Below are 8,210 nucleotides of genomic sequence, written 5' to 3' on the forward strand. Positions count from 1 at the left end.
ATACAGAAAGCTCCCGTTTGCAAGAAACTGAGTGCGATACAAATAATATGTAATGAACTGAGAGCATGTCCACGATGTGTCACATGCGTAATATATGGCCTGAGGATGTTATCCACATAACTTATAGATTGTGCTGAAAAACGGTAACGTTCACACAGAAAATCATCAGGAAATGATAAAATGTCCAAACGCGCTCTAATCACTCTCTCCCGGCGGAGAGCTCTGCGGAGAATTTGGGCTTCACGATCTACTGGCTCTTCAAGGAAGGGGCACGCCATGTCTGACACTTCCTACAGTCAGGTTTCCGACAAAGGGGCGGAGACAGTCAGGGTTAGTTGTAGTAAACCTGCTAGGGGGCAGGTTAGCTTCACGGAGTGTGTCGTCATAGTGACTCACTGAGGCTTCATCTGAACTCGCTTTGTGAAACCGAAAACCCAGAGTTTTCGTTAACTCAGGGTATACTTACTCAGAGTTTGCACTAAACCGGCTTCCTGAAACAGGGCCCTGCTCACCAAAAGGGTCATAAAGGCAGGACGTTTACTAAACAAGAAAACAGAACCCTCACATAGGCTGTGCCTGTAATAAAAGACTACAGCCTCCCCCACCATTCAACAGGCTGGGGATGGGGTCACAAACAAAGGAATGTCCTTGACCATATAGTTTGAACCAAGACTTACAAGTTTAAGTACAATGATGGCAACATTTAACATTTGACTCCAACACTTTCACTACCCCTGATCACCTCCTGTGTGCTTTAGTCTGTGTTTTCATTCGTTCCTTATCTGGGCCCTATTTCAGGAAGCCGGTTTAGAAAACTCAGAGTGAAAAACGATACTCGGGGTTGAGTAACCCCGAACTGTCCAACTCGGAATATTCGGTTCCAGAAAGGCTGATAACAATTAGTTCAGTCAACGCGGAGTTGCTTTAACCCCAAGTTAAGCGCGCACGAGGATACATAAAGCCCTGATTAGTGGAGCACAGATTAAGCGAGTCACCATGGAGACGGAGGGAAAGAAGGCGCGGTCAATGTATTTTACAGCGCTTGAGGCCGAAATTCTGATGGCAGCATATGCCGATAACATGCAAATTCCGTGGAAAAAAAGTAACACAGCCACAGCTGCAAAAGCATGCATGGCAAAACATAGCCGACAGAGTCAATGCATGAGTGTTAATTTAAACATTGATCGAGGGATTTCCACCCATTTAACACGTTATTTTATTTTATTTTATTTTATTTTAGCAAGTAAAAATGAAATATAAAAATATAGTCCAAACAGGTAAGGTGTAATTGTATTATGAGCCATAGTGCTTGGTCTGTTTGTCCGATGTAAATCAATTGCAGTTAGAGGCTACATTAATTTCCCCTCTGTAAGCACTTATTGAAATTATCTGAGCACATTACAAGTACATATTTGCTTACTCTGTATGCTCAAATGTGACCCGTTATAGCCAACAGAAAAAAAGCGGAGGCCTGAAAAACAGGTGGGGGTCGTCCACCACCACCACTCACAGAGGCTGAGCAGTTGGCTTCCACATTTGTGATAATGTTGGCAGCATCACATATGATCTTCACAGTGCAGAGAACACAAATTAGCATCCATTACTATAATGAAATAATTTGTTAGTTTGAAATGCTACAGGGAACTATGTACCTGCACATTAATGCTGTGGAAAGACTTCCTGTTCACATAGTCTCCTTCATTTACTGAAGGAGCAATGATTGGAATGTGAGTGCCATCTATACAGCCAATCACGCCTGGGAACCGTGAGAATAAATGTAAAATTTAAGTAGTAGTTCAAGTATCACCACATCATGAATTAAGTTTCGTTCATCCTGATACCTGCAATTTTGTGGCATCCCTCTTTGATAAATCTTGTGGGTCTATGACCGGGGAACACCACAAACGAGTACAGGAGACGTTTCAGTGCAACTGTAACATTCCTGACTGCCCGACAGACGGTAGCCTTGGAAACGTGCTCAGCGTCACCAATATTATACAGAAAGCTCCCGTTTGCAAAAAACCGAAGTGCAATACAAATAATATGTAATGAACTGTTGAAATCTCCCAATTCTTTGAATCTTTGGGCTGAAGGAGGGACAATACTCGGTGTATCAATGCTCAATCAACAATCATTTATTTCCATACAATTCAACAGTCAGAGCATTACAACGTCCGGACGGGAGAGATGCTACCAGAGGGTCAGGCACATGTCTCAAAATGGTGACGGGTTGCTCAGCTTTTTATAGTCTCTATTGGCCCCCAGCTAGTCGTAAAAGCCAAAACATCACATTTTTTCTCTGTTACAGCGCCTAAGTTATGACCTCGGCAGTTGTTTCTCTGCTTTCTGTAAGGTGGGGGTGTGGAATGTGGTCTATCTATCTCCCCTGTCTTAGACACAGAGTCTCCTGCTTACAACCTTCTCTTCATGATTCAACAATTAAGCATGTCAAGAAAACAGTGTAACACATTCCCAGCAGATCAAGGATACAGAGTGATGCACATTTATCTAATGAACTAATATGTGAATATGTTCTGTTAACTCAAAAGTATAATGAGAACTAAACTACATACAGCTCACACACTCTATATTAAAGGGTATAATGTGATCTACAGCAGTATTCTAATTCAACTACTTTGATTACATATATAAGGTAACATATAATAACAGAATAATCTAATAATTCCCCCTTTTGATCTCTGAAAGAGATCACTTACAACATGCACTCCAGGGTCGCAAGGTCCAAGTTTTCTTGATCCTGAGGCCCTCTGTCCCCCTTTAACGGGTGGACCATATGTGGGATGACCTCTGTGTTCACGCAGTTCAGATGCAAGCAAAGTTAGATTTACAACCATAACAGCAGTTACAGATGACTCTCCCATCACTCCCCAATTCTCCCACAGCTTTATTTTGGTGCTCCAGTTTTCCACTCCCATTTTAATGCCACCTTATACCTTTCAAATGTACTTAGACTAGAACCTCTGTCTAAGGAGCTTTTAACCTTTATTTTTATTGCTGCAGCTACCAGTGTCTTCCAGTTGGGTGATTCTCAGCTTCTTTCTTCGACCTCCGGGGTTAGACCACCCTTTAGTCATTGCACAGTTCTGGGGATTATTCTGCCCCGATTTCAAACAAGGATCTGTGTATTTTGGGGTCACCGGCGTGTCTGGTGTTCCTGGTTTTCGCCAACCCCTTCATGGTTATTGCTGTGTTTGTGGGATCCATCTTCTCCAGGAGCCCAAACGTCATGACACTTGACCCCAGTTGCTGTCTCGGCTGTCCCTACATCTGTCTCTGCTGTGAAGGGTCCTCACATCTCCGTGTCCCCGTCTGGTGTCTGTTCCTTTCTCTGCAAGAGACAGAAAACCAAAACACCTCTCTCCCTAGCCTTGATAATCTAATATTGTTATCCATTGTTCTTCTAATGATTCAAATTTGGTTTAAAATATTATGTTCAGGACCTATTCTAATCATAATCTATGTGTGTGTAAAAGAAATCAAAAATTAGTGAACCCTTTCTAAGTCTAACACATTATAAGCTTAAGTTTTACCATAGCTAAATTATTAAACACAGAAATAAACTCATAAGATGTTCATAAAACCATTGTTTGATGTTCGGACTCAACTCCCCCTTTTTGACACACTCCCATGTGTCAAGTCATTGGAGCTAGACAATTAAAAGAGAAGGTTGGTGACATCATATCTCAGAAAGTATCAGAAATTCTTCTCTCGAGTACCGTTGCTCCAGCCTTGTCATCCTTGAGGATCTTCGATCCCGAAAATGTCCCTTCTCCTCATGTAATAAAGTCTGCCATCCTTCCATGCCCTGGTAACTGGTCCATCCAGAGCTGTAACATTTTGAAATGTACATACAACAAGCCAAACCACACCTTGGTCACACCAACCCTTTTCTGCCCTGAAGATGTCCAACACCATCTTAGTCTGGACCAGGGTTGTAATAGTTTTGCAATTTTCATCAGTTTTAATCAGTTTTTACCAATTCTTTGCTAGTTTAGTCTAGTTTTTATTTTCTGAAAATCCTTAGTTTCAATTTAGTTTTGTTTGTGTTTTGCAAAAATTAAGTGTAACAAAATCCCAGTTCCATCATATCAGTCATGCTCTTCTGGTTATCCTTGGGTGTTGAGACTAATAACTATTAACTCTTGCCGCACCGTGTGGTCCTAATTTTGGTTGAAGTGAATTGATAACCTTTTGAAGGCGATTGTTTCACACCTTTATTTAGATGTCCCAGTCCTGTTGTCTCGGGATGCATCACGCTGCCTTATCTGGGGTTAGCTGTTTTCTGGGGATGCGGGTTGAGTGGGTGAGCTCTTCAAGGAGGGGGAGTGTGCTCCCCCTGATGAGGTCTTCTAGGTAAGCTAGGTTAGCCTTCTTGTGTGAGCTTTTCAAGTGCACTTTAAGGTTAGTGGGACTTTTAGTTTTATAAATGTCCCTCATGACCCCCTGATGACCCAGTATTTCATTTTTGCACACTGTAGTACACATTTTAGTTTTTGCTTGTAGCTCGCATACTCTACTTGCCACTCCTCTAATTCCTGATGTTTCTTAGAGAGGGCAACAGTACCTTTAAAATTATATCACATGTGTGGGGGTGTGGCCTTGCCAATTGTTTTGCCCACCTTTTCAAAATGGCTGGCGTGCCCACAAGCACATTTCATGGAAAAAGAAAGGTAAGCTTGATATTTACATTTAAAATGTTTTGTTAAACTCAGATTTTTATTTTATTCTTTTTGCAAGTACCCCGCCTCGGTGGCGAGAAACTGTTGGTGTGGTCAAGTGGGTGCTCTGGAAACAAACGCTCAGGACAGAACAGTTATCAGTCATGTACTTCCTACAAATTTTGCATATGTTTTATTCCATATTGATCCTCTGAGTGTAATGGTACATGTACAATGGTACCCAGAACTGTCCAACTCGGAATATTCGGTTCCAGAAAGGCTGATAACAATTAGTTCAGTCAACGCGGAGTTGCTTTAACCCCAAGTTAAGCGCGCACGAGGATACATAAAGCCCTGATTAGTGGAGCACAGATTAAGCGAGTCACCATGGAGACGGAGGGAAAGAAGGCGCGGTCAATGTATTTTACAGCGCTTGAGGCCAGTAGTAATACGATGGCACTAGTCCAAGATGGCGGCCAACCAAACCGATTTGACCAGTTTCGTGTGTGTGTGCGCATGCGCGTTCAGGTGTTGGAATACCACAGGGGATCAGAGGGGTTATATGAGTTTATGTGTTTTTAACGGGGTTTTAATTTAATCAAACCATAGGGTTTTTAATTAAACTATTTTTATCACTTAGGTGTATCGCAACATTCAGTTATGCATGTGTTCTTAAAAGCAATTCTTTGTTTCTTGTTTCATTCTTGGCGGAGTGGAAGCTGTTTTGGTTCACAGTGCGCCTTAACAAAGAGGGTGTGCTCTAGTCAAAAGTGTTGGTAATAGTGTTTTAATCACACTAATTTTCTAAATCTGACAATGTCTCAGCTTGCAGTGAGGCATGCATTTTATTTTATAAATGGCACAAATGGGAATTTCTTCTGAATGGGTGATGTCAGCATGTTCACAAGCGTTTCATTTAATCAAACCCCTAGTTTTAATTTAACTAGTTTTTACACATCTACTGGGGTTTCTTTCCAGGGTTGATGCGATCATTTTATTTAAAAATCGGGATTTCGGAATGTTGAACTAAGAGTGAGACAAAGCCAGCCAGCTAGTTTTTAACACAGTAAATGTCACAAATAGCATTCAGTCCTTTAGAAAATAAATGCTATAAGCAGCCAGTATCGCTCTTTTCAAACTAATCGTCTTTTAAATACACTCATTTTGTGATTCCGGCGTCAACACCTTGCACCGATGCAAGCATTTTATTTATTTAAAAACGGATCAAACGGGCCATTTCTTCTGTAAGGGGTTTCATGGTTTCAGAGTAGTTTTTAACACAACAGATAGTCACAAATAACATTCAGCCCTTTAGAAAATAAACGCTACAGTGATACTTCTAAAACCAGTCGCCCAGACCCGCTCCAACTTTTCAACAGCTGGCTAATTGTTTGAATTTGTTCAGGATTGTAAAAGCCCACCGTGGGTATCACTAGTTGAGAGTACCATGCGAACAAGGGCCCAGCCTATTGTTTAAAGTGGCCGGTATTGGCTCTTTTTGTAATTCCTCGACAAGGTAAATGGGGCAGGTGTACCAGTCGGGTGGCGACCCCGCCTATTGTCTGAAGTATCGGTTCCTTTGTAATTCCTTGAGAAGACAAAAGCCCTGAAGGGTCTCATTTAAATTGATTGGCGACATACCTTTTCTTTTTGGAAACACCACCCTATATAAAAAACAGGCTCAGACCCATTTACGCCTCAAGATTCGCTGCAGAGCACACCATTTTCTTTGCGATCATCAACACTAACATCGTTCTTCGTAAACGGTAAGTAAAACAAAACCTATTATTGGATTTTTAAAAAGTGTTATGTTAACATATTATAGGATATTCAAACTATTTTTTTTCCTAAAACAAAAGCTTAATTTTTAGGAGTTCGGGAGAACGGCCCAGGACCCTTTTCTTCAGAAACGGGCGCTTTTACAGCTGGAACTAGTTCTCTAACAGGCACAAGGTGTGTACAGCATTACTGGATTTTTAAACGTATGTATGTTTTAAACTAGCGATTGTTTTAAATTATGTAATAACGTTTTTGTTTGATTAGTTCCAGGGTTAACAAACTGAGCAGGAAAACATTCAGACCCCGCGACCACAGAGCCCTACCTTACATCAGGTGTGTATACAACGCGATGTATAGTTGTGTATTTTTTTTTTTTAAAGGGGTTTAAACAATTACAAATGTTCTAAACTGACCGTTTTACACCTACAGAGCCACGCCAGAGAACCGTGTGTGTGGAGGAGCAGGACCATCCCGAATAACGCACACTACAAGGTAAGCATAGGCATATATAAATTAGATAAAAAGAGAGAGAGGGAGACACGGTTATTCAGTTTGAAATGGGTACATGTATAAAATGTTTTAACACATGTCTATCTATCTTCACAGACTGCAGAACAGCACCCCTCCTCATAATGATCAGGACACCGTACGATTCCAGACGTTTTTGGAATGTTTAAGCAGTATCGACCTCCCAGAACAACAAAAACCTGGAGCTTTGTGCAACAGTGGAGAGTCAGAACCGATCTTCATCAGCGAACCTGCAACACCTCCGAGTGAGTGGCTACATCGCGATTTCTCTGATGTTTTTGAGTACAGTATATCAGATTTTGATCTAGTTCATATACCCACCACCCCAGAATGTGTCAGAAATAGCGTTGATTCACACATAGATTTCGAAGAAGGCGGCATAACAGACTCTCAAATATCAGCGGCGTATGATGCTTACATAAAGCTTCCAGACGCTCAGCCTGCTGAACAGAGTCATATAGCCTCAATAGCTGATAAATTATGTTTGATTGAAGCTAGACTCAATCAATACCACCAAGAAGCACAGGTACAAAGGCAACAGTTTACCAAACTCATAAACAAAGTGTGTAGTACATTAGACAACATCTGCAGCAAAATTTCAAGTCCCTGACTTTTAAAATCCAGACCATGGACCCTCCAAATAAATTATTTAAACATAATAACGGAACCTCCACTCCTGTTAGATGTTTTGACTTAGAGACTTTTATGCAGTGGGCTGAAGAAACAGATAAAAAATTAGACGATATTATAGCTAGACTTAATAGGGTGCCTGCATCAGCCTCATCCGATACACATCCTTGTCAGACTGTTCCTACGTCTGCTATTGCTGATGGGGCTATTGTTGCTAATAATAGTGATAGTACAGCAGGTGTTGCTCGGGCCGTTGCTGTTACTGATGCTAACCATATAGCTTGTGCTGCTGGTGATTTTGCGTCTGATGCACAATCTAGCCGGGTCACCTCTGCTGCAGCTACTGCAGTTGTTATTGAGCCCGTTGTGCAGTCTGGATCCGGCAGCCGCTCTCAGTCACACATTAGAGAGATACCTAATTTTAATGCTCGCGAATTGCGTGAACGCCTTGATTTTAGGGGTATAAGTCTCGATCATCCAGAACAAGTGCCGGCGCGAGTGCGCGAGTGCTTAGCCAATGTGATAGACAGAGCTGTGGCGGGATCCCAACAGGGCAGTGTTCTAAACGTGGTCCTGCGTGGCCCCTCGCTGGCT

The 8,210-nt window shown here is 41.8% G+C and overlaps 1 long non-coding RNA gene across 1 annotated transcript; it reads left to right on the forward strand.

Moving 5' to 3' along the window:
* The first annotated feature begins 6,444 nt into the window (after positions 1 to 6,444).
* Positions 6,445 to 7,975, forward strand: LOC308393178. Its single transcript, XR_013970939.1, has 4 exons — positions 6,445 to 6,632; positions 6,723 to 6,791; positions 6,888 to 6,950; positions 7,065 to 7,975. It is a non-coding gene; the product is annotated as an uncharacterized lncRNA (long non-coding RNA).
* Positions 7,976 to 8,210: the final 235 nt, after the last annotated feature.

This window comes from Rhamphochromis sp. 'chilingali', assembly GCF_963969265.1.
Source record: "Rhamphochromis sp. 'chilingali' genome assembly, chromosome: 2".
NCBI classification, from domain to species: Eukaryota; Metazoa; Chordata; class Actinopteri; order Cichliformes; family Cichlidae; genus Rhamphochromis; species Rhamphochromis sp. 'chilingali'.